We start from the raw sequence: 14,533 nt of genomic DNA, 5'->3' as shown, positions 1-14,533 counted from the left end.
ATTATTTAGTTTTTTATAACATAGATATTATCCGGTTTAATTAATTTAGAGAAAAGAAGGAAGGAGAATATTAGAGATTATTAAAAAATTTCCCCGAAAGGACGCAAAGTAAGAGAGTAAACTTACAGAGAGAGCTCTAAGAAAGGCAGACTGAGCTTAGTATTACTACACTCATTTTTCTACTATCTGTCCCTTTCCGAGAGATTGCGTGTTGAGCTGCGTACTCATCACCACATATAGCCAGAAAATGAACTTACAACATATTGCATTAGGCGCTGTTCCACCACTAAGCCACGACGACCTCATAATTGTTAACATCGTCATAACATCTAGAACGCCCGTTACAATTTCCAATCTATAATTTAAAATCGTTTATCTCGTAAAAAGCACACAATACGGTAATGTTTAATCGAAAGAAATTTAAAAGTAGCATTAGAGAATTATGATATTGCATTTTCTAGAACCAGATTACCAGATCGTTACATGGCTTTAGTCACAGCTCTAATATGTTTAGTGAAGCGTGATAATTTACATCTTATTCTCTATTTTAACTAAGCCTGTTTAGTTAGCTTTTATATTTTAGCTTCGCACATACCAGAGTAGGCAGTGGGAACTCCAGTCCCATCAAGACACTTCCGTTCTCCACTTTGTGTCGAATTTTGGAGGCTGTATATAGAGTGGCGAAATTCAACTCTACGCTTTACTTCGTAGAACGAGGAATTGTATGAAATATTTTTTTTTTCTAGTGAGAATCGAACCCAAAACCTGTCGTGTCTGCTGTCATGCGTTTGTACCCCGCTACGACTGGCCTCTCAGTTTTACAAAGTTCATTCAAATACACATATAAAAATGCATGGAATTACGAGATAATAACCAGTACATTTTTTTATTTTGTACTAATTATAATAATTATTATTTATACAACATTAATATGTTGATCACCCCTGTCTTGTATGGGCATAATAGTTGAAGTTTTTATTTGTTTATTGCCAATAACTGTCCAGTCACGGAACGTAACGGTCTCTTAGTAATCGTCCGTAATATTCTTAGATATCACAGATAATGGGTGTTATTATGGAAAATGTGTATATGAGTCTGAAGTAAATTTGATATATGAGAGCATAGTGTGTCGTTATATTAATATAAAGATCGAGTGTCGTTTTGTAAGATATGTTTGTATGTTTATATTCAAAGTATCGTTTTTTCTTTATTTTGCTCTATCTGCCCTTTCTATGAATAGAATTGGTTATCTACTTTTTTTTGGGTTGGATACCTTTCTAAAACCTTAAATTTAGTTTTTTTACATATGTTTTTTTATTATCTATTTTTCTACATGTATCTCATTTTACAATTCAATCACGTCACTACATTTACCACTATCATGTATTCATGATATCTCATCGTAATCTAATAATCTTATGTTAGACCGAATTTCTATTTATTAAATCTATAATTATAATTAAAAATCAATCTATTATAACAAAAATGTAACTCTAATTATTATTCAAAATAAATTCTTCGCTTCAATTTCCACGAGACCGTCAAATAAAGAAATGCCTGCACCGGAGAAAGCGTTACCGAATTAATTGCGCTTATCCGAGATCGCAGATTGTGCATCTTCACACTCGAAGGACCACCACCACCGCCACCAGCTCGCGCTAGTGTTGTGTGTATGTATGTGACAGTTGCAAAAACGTCATAACCTACTAATCGATTAAATAATAATTTGTATAAATAATAATCGATTAAATAATTTAATATATAAATAATAATTAATCGACCAATTAGATATCGTGATTTGTGATGCGTTCTGATGTTTGCATTTAAGAGATATAAAATAATGGTTCATTGTTTTAATAAATATTTTAAATAATTTATTTTTCTTCTAAAAAGTGTTATTCGGGGCGTTTATCTGTGTAATAGAACCCAAAACAAAGATTTTTGTCTGTATTTCTGTTTATCTGTTAGATATCACATCAGAAATAAGAAACAGGTTCGATGTGGGTTTGATTCCTACTTGAGGGTAAAAACGGTGTTGAGTTTTGCCATCAACACAGAAAATTAGGCGGAGAGTGGGAGATGGAGTATCTTAATATTGGGTTTCTACATAATTGTTAGGTGTGTAAGTTAAGATCGTTTTATAAACAGTGTTATGTGTTTACTGCTTTGTGATTCGTTATAGTTAAACTTTTAGTATTTTTAATCTAATTTTTAAGTTCGTAACTGTGTAATTCGTATACATATAAAAATTGTATATAATTATTAAATTTTACACCTACATACCACTATAAGAATAATTTGTTTTTTGTTTTATTAAGCGATAATAATGTAAAAGTTTAGATATTTTGGACATCATCAATAAAAGATTTATTATATAATTCACAAAAATAGTATAATTTTCTATCGAAAGTAATATTTTTTTACAACGATATTAGACCGCCTGACAATATTTAATAATTGAAGCCGTAAAATCGGATCAATTTTTTTAATAGAAACGAATATAGACTAAAAAGAAATTGATGCGATTGGATTTACTTGAAATGTTAGTCTTTTTACTTTTACAAAAACATTTTATTTTTATCTCTTTTTTTACAATAATTGATCGTTTGTCATTTTGTTTTTGTGCTACAGTTAGAATTTTTTAAAGATATAAATAAAAAACCGTGCTTATTATAATCTCTTCTCCTACATATAGCAGTGTAGGCAGAGGGAACCTAGTGTTAAAACTCTTCGTTCTCTACATTTCACCTAGTTTTAGAGACATTGATATTATCTTTTACCAACAGCCACAACACTACTAAATATTTAGCTAAGTTTCCAATCAAATTAAACAATGGTTTGGTCAAACCGTGGTTTTAATTTTTTATATAAACTTTCAGCATTTTTTAAAAGCTCTAGTAGTAAATAATCTCTTAATAAATCTAATAAATATTAGTATATTATATTCAAGAATCGTGAAAGTGAAATATGTCTAACATATGCGGATTTGCAGTACGTACGTATGTGAAACCAAAACTAATTGACGGTAATAGTAAAACGGACGCTGCAATCATGGCTTGTGCTTTCGTTTGATAAAAAATATGTAATATATACAGGGGGACAACTCTGCGACTATAAACGAGAGAGGTTTTAGGTTCGATTCCCACTTGAGGTAATGAAATATTTATTACTTTCATGTTCTCGCTCAGGTCAGGCATAGCGCTTAATATCCACAACTTTACACATAATACCTCTAAAATTTTGCGGAAAATGGGGAACAGAAGCGTCTTAATGGGAACGGAGTGTCTTAACAGTATGTTCCTGGGTGGTATCTGCCTATACTGCTATGTGCGGTGTACAGCGTGAAGCTAAAAAATGTACATATTTATTATAATAATTTCGAAAACAGTTATCCATATTTTATAGCTTTAGCTATCTCTTACGTATTGCAGTGTGAGCAGAGGGAACCTAGTGTTAAGTCGCCGTTTTTATAGATTCTCATAGGTTAAGTTAAATATTAAGACAATGCTTTCCCCACTTTCATGGTGTTTTAATTTAAAAGTGCAGAAAGTGGAAAACAAAGTGAGTACTCACTAGGTTCGCTCTGGTTGTCCAGCTATATGCGGGATTGGGGAGACCGGGGTTGGTTGCTTAAAAAAATAACTTATAATTATTCCATTTAGCGTATTATATTTGGTATAACATGATGAATTAACACACATATCTCATAAACTATTACATTCTTCCGCAAAATGACTTAATTATTATAAATAATCAGAAACGTATATTCCTTTAATAGCAATAGCCATACTTATATTCACGGTACATTGATTGTGCAGAAATTGAGAAATTATATAAAAACACGCAAAGTTGTATGGGTGGGTGGGGAAGAACAGCTTCTTGGGTTTAAGACGATAGATAAACGAGATACCAGGATGTAAGCTACAAGAAGTAAATTTATAATATTGCTTTTTATAATTTAAAACTTACTTTTTTGCTTGGGTGTTCTGAGTAACAATTAGAGCAGTATAAAATATGAATTTGATTATAATATTTTTTTATATTAAAATTGTCTGTATATTAAATATCTAATCTAATGAACGAACTTTTTAAATGTAATTTTTGGTTTTTTGGTTACTTATTTTTTCATAGACAAAAAATCTCGTAAACAAGAACAAATTACCTTTTTTTTCTGTGTAATTTTAAAGATATGAATGAATTTGAATTTAACGTCACAATTTGTCTAACCAGACTTGATATAATAATAAAATTAAAATTGTTCGCTTCATCGCCATATACAATGTATAAAACTAGAGCAAATTTAGACCTATTTTCGAATCATAAAAAAAAATAATTTAATACCTAAAAAAAATAATTAATAGGCAAAAAAAACAACCCGCTACCGCGTCCCGCTTCGGCAATTACCATGCCACATTCCGTAATCAGAACTCATTTGCTCACCTAGAAATGCATTAGTCGAGTGAAATTGTACTCTGCGGATACTCGTACTCGGCGAGTAGTGCGTGAGTGATGGGACTCTATATTTTGTACATTTAAATTAATTATCTGTGGTTATTTGTGACGTTGACAGTTCTGAGGTATTTATGTTATTTGTATAGTTACTTCCGGTTTGATTTTTTTGATAAATTTCTTCTCGTTTTTTTTTGGAAAAAGCATAGAATTGGTTTTAGTTTTTGTCTAGTTTGCATTAGTGTATTCTAGAAGTTATTGTTCGAAATTGTCTTATATTCAAATATTAGAATTTAAGTTTATTAGAAAGTAGGATAGAGTTAGTGAAATATTTTAATTATCATAGTTATATTTTTCGTATCGTTAATGCTAAGATAATGCTTTTTTCTGTATAGAAATGATACAAATAAGTCTAAACTTATATAAAATTTTAAAATATTAGAAATTTCAATCAAATTTTTCATACAAAATTTCCTTATATCCTACATATTTCATATTATTAATATTTTCAATACATATATTTCCTTTTCGGAAGTATATGTATTTGAAAATATTAATATTTCAAATACATATATTTCCTTTTCGGAAGTGACATCGATGTATAACAATGATCGCGCATCAATGATTGTTCTTGATAAGGTCAAGTGCGTACAACAATGGAACTCTCAACAATGAGCGATTGTGCGCGCTGCGAGGTGCAGTCAGTGTCTTTAATCTCTCTGTTCCGCTTTATTAGCAAAATTTGCATTACTTGCTATGCTTTTCATTTATATAGGTCACATAGTATTGCATTATATTATAAGAAAAAAATAAGAATGTTCAGAAAAATACGAGATAGGAAATATAAACTACCTATTTATTAGTTTATATTGATAGCACTTCAAGTTTTTTAGGGTAGTAGTTAGGAGTTTATATGTATTCGAAGGCATTTTTCATCAGGACATGGTATTGTAGATAACAGAAAGTTAAAAAATCTTAAAATATATTATAAAACCAAATAATTATTGAGTTCAAAATCCTCATTTTTTAAAACAAATTGCAACCAAAGTTTTAATTTTTTTCTCTCTAAGCTGCGCGTGCGCAAATGTATCGCGTCGTTTCCTTTCAGCTATTTTATAAATGGATACATCTTAGTTCTAATGGATTACTTGCCAATCGGCCACTGTTTTTTCTCCTTGTCTATACACATATAAGTAGTTATTTTCACTTGTGACAGACATTTGTCACAATAATGTCGTTGTTATAACACTTAATATTAGATATTAGTTAAATAAAAGAATAATTAAGTTCAATATTAAATAACATAAGTGCTTGAACTCTACGTTATAAATAACCATGTATTATTAGGTTAGACTGGAAGCTTTTGAAAGAAAGTTTATGTGTGTAACGTACTCGGAATGTTGTGAATCGTAATTAATCGGTATTAAATCGATAAATAACGTTAAGTAAATTTAGATCTAGTGTTTAAATGATGTTTGTATGATGGAGAAAATGGCGACGTGTCCGCGAAGAGAACGCCCACTCCGGGCCTCTACTGCCAGGTTGAAGTACTCAAAGACCATACCAGCGAGTACTGTAAGGTATGTATATATTTATGTATGGCTAGGTTACATTTACATGTTTTTTTCCTTATTATCCCACTGCACAACACCAGCCTCAAAACTATTGAAGTAAAATATATTAATAATTAACTCTAAATATAACTTAGCTTTGAAAGCGAGAATGAAGCGGTACTTAAAAATAAATATATTCAAATGCTTAGAAAGTATTTTTTAATATATATAAATATTTACACTGTTATGTCATTATAGTTAGAGACACAAATACGTTATAATTTTAATTAAAAAGTTAAGTGAAAATTTAAATTTAAATTTTAATTTATTCATAAATAAATGTTTTATAACTTATTAAGATATATACTCATTTCGTGGTGATATTATGCCGATCCGTAAGAATATATTATACGTCCTTATATAAGAAAAAAAAACTTTAATACTTTTTTGGAGCCACTCGTGGCGCAGGAGCATAAGCTTGCGCTTTGGAGTCGAGGTAAAACTCGGCGTTGATTTTCGCCCCTTAATCCCCTAGAATTCGAAGAAAAACGGTGAACGGAAGTGTCTTAATAGGAACAGAGTGTCTTATCACTAGGTTCCCAGGTTTCTTCTGCCTACTCTGCTGTGTGCATTATATACCATTAGGTCTTGTTATGATACTAGTAAAATGGGATAATTATTTTAGGAGTGAAAAAAACGTTTTATAGGAAAATTCTGAAACTTTTCATCGAAACCTTTAAAAGAAAATTCTCGCATTTTCCACGTAATTCACTCAACACGCAATGCTTCCATACCAGGCAGAACTCACCACCGCGCTTTAACTCAATATGCAGCAAAGAAATTAAAAATTTGAATATTTCATTTCTCCGAGTGGGAATTGAGCTTCCTACCGTCCCATTTACAGCTGCCAGCCTCAATGTTCAAATATATCGTGTAGGTTTCGTTGTGTGGCACTGCAGGTTAACGTCTAACTGTGACGAGGTGATTATGGGTTTGATCCTTAGACGGACGAATAAATTATTTCATCTTACAATATCTTAATTGGACTGTGGAACGTCATCACCCATCATTAAACTGCCTCCACCTATACGTGTTAATACGGGAAAAAGCGTGAAGATGACTCTGTAATCTTCGCGTGATTAACGGATAAGAACCGGCATCATAACGCTACAATGTAAACAATATTATAATTATAAACTATAAATTATCAAAGAGTGCAATGTGCGTTTAGTACTGATTTAATTTCACCGTTAGCCTCTTTGCGTGTTTTATATTTAACTAAATCGTACCTTCTCGTGTTAGAATGTTATAAAAATTGTAGTTTTGTTTTTTTGTTACATCATACCCACTAAATTTATTACGCACAATATTATTTTCAATTTCTCTCTTTAATTAATTGACGTTGTATATTTATAGGCTCGTTTGTAGTGATCGTCACGCTTGAACGTAGTAAAACAAATTTCTGTATTAAACAAAAAAAAACCAGCTTCACGCTGTATCCCGCATACAGTAGGGTAGGAAGAGGGAACCTCATGTTAAAACACTCCGTTCCCCACTTTCTGCCGAATTCTGGAGGCATTGCGTGTTAAGTCGTTGAACACCACGCTTTGCCCTGGACACCAGGGTGAAGTTTCGAAAAGTGGAAAAAAAGAGTGGCCATGAGTTTCTTTGCCTGGATCTTCTCATGAGCTCAACTATTTGAACGGGCTTTTTTCAAGTCAAAATTGCACATTTTTTTGTTATATTGTGAGTGTTTCATTTTCTACTTTTTTGACATGTCCAAGTAAATATTAGGCATTTTTGTGTAATAAAGATATTTTGACTTTGACTTTGACTTTGGAAAACGGAGGGTCTTTACATAAGTCTCCGTCTACCTTTCTATATGGGGAGTAAAGCGTGAAACTGAAAAAAATATTATCTTAGCATTTTAGTTGTCAAAAGGATGTCAAGTGACCGCATTCACTTTTCTTACTTCATCGTAACGTACGTACAGCAATTATTTTAATTGTATTCTTAGCATTTGCCTCATCATTGTAAGGAGTTTAAAAAAAGTCATTAAAATAATGAAACCATCTTGTATAATTTAAACTGCAGATATTTGTTGTTTTGTATGTGTTTTAGGTAATAGTTATTCCTAAGTAACTCTAGGTCTTTTTGAGTAAACGCGATAGATCGTGGGTTCGATTTCTGCTCGAGAGCGACATTGAGTTTCGCCATTCAACATGCAATGCTTCCAGAATTCGTGAAGTAGAAGAACGCTAAGAACGCAGAAGTGAGTAACGCTAGTGTCTTAATAGGAACGGAGTGTCTTAACAATAGTGTCCCAGTGGAAAGTCTCTTAACCTATTAAGACACTTTCCGCAGAATTCTGGAGTCACTGTCATTTAAATAGCGGAATTTAACGCCACGCTTTGTGTCATGCGTAGCATGGAAATAAAAATATTAAATATTTCATTTTTCCGATCCGAATTGAACCCACAACCCGTTGCGTTTACAGACGCAAGCTTTTACCATTGCGCCACTACTGGCTTCACAAATTACAATATATTACACAGAAAATAAGACATTACAAAACGTGTCCATCACAAAAGGAATTTGATCACTTTCCCCTATTATAAGTTATTACTTAAACTTCCATACTTCTATTATACATAATCACTCTAAAATATACCACTTTATAAAGAAATAGAATTCAAATTAGCTAGAAACAAAACTTTGCATGACTTTTTATCATTTCATTGTATAACAATAGTAATTTTTTTTTGAACGCCATCTGTTGTCGAATAGAAATGGTGGGAAAAATGTCTGGAGGAAAATATAACATTGTTTATAGGGTTTCTCTTATTGACAATGTCATAAACATTGAATAAGGCTATTTTAGAGGTCAATTTGTTATGTTCTTGAAATAAAAATTGTTTGAAGGAAGGAAGAGGGACAGTCATGGTCCAGGGGCACAAGCCATGTCACAGGTCGGTGTGGGTTCGATTGAAACTCCAGGAAATGAAATATGTAATATTTTCATTTCTTCGCCCTGTTGTTGAGGCAAAAGTGTGGCATTGAATTTCACCATTCAACACGCAATTTGCAGAAAAATGGCGGATGCAGAGAACAGGGTAGAAAGAGGGAACACAGTCCCTCTGCCTACCCTGCTGTGTGCGGGATACAGCGTGAAGCTAAAGAAAAGGAATATAATTCTTTTTTTTGACAAAATAAGGTTTTGTTTTGCATTGTGATGGTTATGGGATAAATTTCCATTAGGGGTAAATATTTATACTTACAACTATTTTTATTTTTTCGATATGGTTAGGTTAGGTTAGTTACGACTTTTTGCTTTCATAATGTTTCTTAAAAGGCCGGAAATTAGGCTATATTTGGTTTTGTAGAAGTAAATGTCATAATTCTATTTAAAGAGTTTTATAAAGATTGTTTTATAAAGACTTGTAAGTTCCTTAAATAGAAAAGGCTTTTCACTTAAAATAATTTTTATTTTCAAGAAAAACATATATGTTTAAGCCTATTTCGTCACTGTTGCCGCTATTACTTTTTGTATATCTATGAAATTGAATTTTTATGAACTACTGACTGATGACTAATACCTTGTATGAACAGCGGACTTCCGTTATTATGACAACAACCGTTCACTGTACCTTAAGAAATAATATAAACCAGCATAGAAATTCTTTCTGAACGCACAGAGGATACTATGCTAACTAGGCATATACATAGGTAGGTTAGGGAGTGTAGAGGAGCAGTAATAGAGGAGTTCTAGAAATTCTTACTAACTGACTCTTATTTGACAATGTAATCCGTTATATAAGAAAATATTTCTTCATTGATATGTAAACGTATTTTCTTAATGTTGGAAAATTTGGACTACGCCATGAAGACTTCTTATTTACATATTTCTCACAAGGTAAATAAATGTTATTATCAAGCCATATTTAAGCATTATTTCAACAGAACGATGCAAGATTTTATCTAAAGCAATTTTAGGCACTCGATCTTTAGCGAAAGTGTTTGTAAAAAGCCATGTCATGTAGCGTAGCGTTGAATATGATAAAGAAACGCCAATTGGTCCAAGGCATAAGTGAAGAGCAATTATTGCCGTAGTACATTTACTCGTAATATATTGAATAGTCCTGCGTTAAAATATTAAAATAATTTAAAATGATAATAAACATTTAATTACAAATATATTATACAAAGATCATAGGTTGGTTGTGGATAAGATGGTAAATCAATTCGCTCCTTTTTTTTATCCTATGCTGTATCCTACACATAGTAGGGGAAAGTGAAACTAGGAACACTCTCACTTTCCGAGTTTTGCGTTTTGCGTCAATAATAAAACGAGAAACAAAAATATTAACTATTTCATTTCTACGAGTGGGAATAGAACTCACAACATGTCGCGCTTAAAATCGCACGCTTATGCCCATGCACCACGACCTGGCCTCAATTCTTTATATATTAAAAAAAAAATTAAAAAAAAACTTTTTTTACTTGTACCAACCAGATCACGAATTGCTGCGTAATTAATGTCAGAAGAAATGATTTAAAGGCAGGTTTGTTCTTTCTCGTAATTTTGTAACATCGCGGTGATACCTTTGTGTTTGAACGGTTTCAAGGTCAATTATATTTTTGTTTAAATTATTAGGAAATTGGTATTTGAAGTTGAGGCCGTAGTGGCGCAGTGTTACAAGCATGTGACTGTAAATGCAACAGGAAAATTAATTATTATTTATTAATATTTGCATTTATTTGCTCTGATAGCAAGGAAAAGTACGGCGTTGAGTTACACCATTCAACATGCAATATATTGGAAATTTGGCGGAAAATTACTTAAATTTAGGTTCCCTCTGCCTACTAAAACAAATAATTGAAGTTCGTAACGAAGTACAAACTATGCAGTTATTACGATAAGGTTAATGCAATATATAAAATAAGAAAATACCATTTCTCAGGTTTAGTAGAGAGAATAATTTAATATTTTATTTTCCACTTTCTGGTAACGAGGTAAGGGCGGGGTTGAGTTCCGTCACCTAATACGCTATATCTATCTGAACTAAGGAAAAAGTGGGAACACTAGGTTCCCAGGTTCTTGCTGTCTAACTTGCTATGTGTGGGATACAGCGTCAAGCAAAAAAGCAGAAAGAACTGAACTTATTATCACCTTAACATAATCCATCCATGATTTATAATACAAAAAGGGTACAGATAAAATGTCTGTAATGTTATCATTTTTTTAATTTCTAAAAAGGAGTATATGCGGTAATTAAGATTAAAAAACGTGTAATATTTATATATATGTAATAATATAATAATATGATAGCATAATAAGTGTGGCAATTATTGTGAGAATTATCTCTATTGTACCGTATCTTCAATCTCCTTCAGGTGTTTTACATACAACGTGTCATTCGAGAAATTACTCCTAAACGCTTCTCGAATGTCGAACGGAAAAAGTTAATATTATAAATTTCCCCGATTGGGAATCGAATCCACAACTGTTTTAGAGTCAGACGTTATGCCGATTGCCACTTGTTATTTGGAAATAAGTACATGAATATAAAAGAAAATCCAATAGAATATCTCCTAACGATCTCTCTTGAAGAGAAGAAATAAGCATAAAAACATATAATTTATAAAATAACAAGACTTGTACAAATGAATATATTTACAATTTGAAATATACATATAAAATATCACTCAATGACAAATCGGTTTTTAATATAATATCAAATAAATGAAATGCCATAATTATTTTAATAACAACGATTTACATAACATACTATTAGAATATATCGATAAACATATATATTATTACTGTGTGAAAATGAATGTGACACAGAAAGCACTTTCGCTATATTTTCATATGAAAACCTAAGAAGCCTTTAAGCTCTCAGTGTTATGTCGACGCGCGGCGCGTGCGCATGTCCGAATCGAATTTTACATACTATTTTCTTTTTTACGTGGTCCGTTATCTTAAAATGACTCTCTTTTTGTCCAGCAAGCAGTGTTGTCATATAAATTAGTTGTATTTTGTTTATAATTTGGTGAAATTTTTAAATTTGTGAAAAACAAAATGACTTTGAATAACACCCACCCTCCGTACAGTCGGGTGACTAGTAAGCTATTCGGGAAGAAAAGCAAGAAAAGTAAAAAATATGTGAAAATGAAAGCGGGGACGTATGGTGGACGGGAACGGTAATTATTTTGTTAAAATTACAATTTAGCTTATATATAGCGGCCGCCTTGAAGTAAGGTTCTCTAATTTTTTGTGCTTTGTACCCTTTTAAAGAAAATAATCAAAATTAAGAAAATATACTAAAATGAAAACTGTGCTAGCCATCCACAGCTAACTTCAGGGTGGCCACGATATTGGCGGAATTATCTTTTATATATTTGTTTGTCACACATGAACTAAACAAATTTGGATATAAATATCTAATTTAATTATTTAAAGTTTATTCTCTAATATTATTTAAAGTTTATTTATACTTAAGCAACAATTTTTTAATAGGGATGCAAGTAGTCTTACGCAATGTAATAAGTTACTGTTTATATTACAAATGTAACTATTTTCCGTATATGATTATAGACAATGTAGCACATAGTTCCGTAATCCAGCACGCAATATATTAAAATGAGCAGAAATCGACGAATGACAGAGACAGGAGGTTTCTATATATTTGCAAAATTACATATAAATAAACACCTAATTTTAAATAACGGAATGTAAAAGATATATATATTTGCTCATACTTTTTAACCGACTTCTGTACTGTTTTTTTTTTAAATAAAAGCTGTGCTCTCTGGCATAGTTAAAGTAAATGTTTCTAAATATTGTCACTAGGTAAATTTTCGTATTTTCAATAAATAACATTTATTTTCATCAGATCTCAAAGGAAATGGAATCCACAACCATTTCTGTTGTGATGTCTTCAAGATTCCTGTATATTTTAATTCTTATAATCATCATCTCACCATGCCACTTGTTACCGAAGCCCCGTAACTCTAATACATCATCAATAGTTTTCACTTTCGTACTCTCGGTTTCACAGCAACTGTCACGACTCATATTGCTTAACTCCGAAAACCTGTTCTTTAGAATCGTTTTCGGCATATATTAAAGAATTATCGCGAGCTACTATGAAATATGAAATAGAATAAGTGTATGTTATGTAATTTTTTTTATATTTTATATAATAATATAATATATATGAATTAGAGTGATTTCGTAAGTATGAGAAATATTTATAAAATACGTGAAGTAATATCCGTTCTTGTAGATATTAAATAACTAGATTAGATATTAATGGTTAAATTGCTAAAATAGTTCCTGAGTAATGTCGTTTAAGCAGTAAATCTCTTTGATTGTAGTTGTACAACAAAATATTATAGACATCTCAGATTCCTGATATTGTCTTAAGTGACATATTTTCTCTATACTTACTGTTATGTATCAAGCACACAGCAGGGTAGGCAGAGGGAACCTAGTGTTAAGACACTCCGTTCCGTTTTTGCTAGAACTGAAAATGAATTAAAACTAACTAAATAGAATCTAAATGAAAACGAACTCATAACCGTTGCGCATACACCAGACCTTGTGCCAATGCTCCAAGATGGCGTTAAATAATAGCTATATCTAAATATATGTAATCACTAGTAAGTAAGTACCAACATTCGTATTATCTATCGATCAGACTTGACAGTCAACCTTGGCCGATTTTATTTGAGATAGATTATTATAAAGAGATGAATTATATTTGTTCTTACGAAATGCTAAAAGGCTGTTATTAAAGTACAAATGCATATACTTACGAGATTAGTTTAGAAGAAGGTACTGTAATTTTATTTATTTTGTATGTTTTTTCTCAGATATTAGGTTATTAACCGTATCCCGTACGTAACAGGGTAAATAGAAGGAACCTGGGGACCTAGTGTTAAGAAACTCCGTTCTCATAAAGACACTTCCGTTCCCCACTTGTTATTATTTAAAGTTCTTATAATTTATATTACTTACATTATTATTAATATATACAATGAATACTTATCATAATATATTATCTTGATCTTTATATTATATTTATAAATTATAACTTAGAACTAACGTAAATATATATAAGTAATATATAAGGCAATAACATTTTCTTTATCTATTTTAGAAAAAGATGTTTAAATATTCCTTGAAATCATATTAAAAAAATATATAAAAACATATTTTTCTCCATATTTTTCAAATGATTACTTTAATATTCGATTGTTAGATTAATGTGAAGAAAGATCGTCTGGAGCTAGTCAATGAAAGTTTTATGTCCGAGAGTGCTTCATTGCGGACATTGACATTAGAATTGCAAACGAAACAAGCTATAACATGAGAATGAAATTTTATTTCAAATTTAATATATACGAGTTACGTACTAAAGAACCGTTGTAGTGTAGTTGTTTTTAGCAAATATGTATAATAAGTATGTAATAAGTATGGGTAATGAGTATGTTCAAAATATTTTCAAGTATTTAATTTGCTCGAA

General features: G+C 31.2%; 1 protein-coding gene across 3 annotated transcripts in view; it reads left to right on the top strand.

The window, feature by feature from the left end:
- f (espin protein forked) overlaps positions 1-14,533 on the top strand; it is a 74,837-nt gene that overhangs the window by 32,590 nt on the left and 27,714 nt on the right. The gene's annotated exons all lie outside the window — the stretch shown is intronic.

Source organism: Heliconius melpomene, chromosome 5 (assembly GCF_056956725.1).
Source record: "Heliconius melpomene rosina isolate 202511_hmr_F chromosome 5, ASM5695672v1, whole genome shotgun sequence".
NCBI classification, from domain to species: Eukaryota; Metazoa; Arthropoda; class Insecta; order Lepidoptera; family Nymphalidae; genus Heliconius; species Heliconius melpomene.
This window is presented reverse-complemented; position numbering and strand designations above follow the sequence as displayed.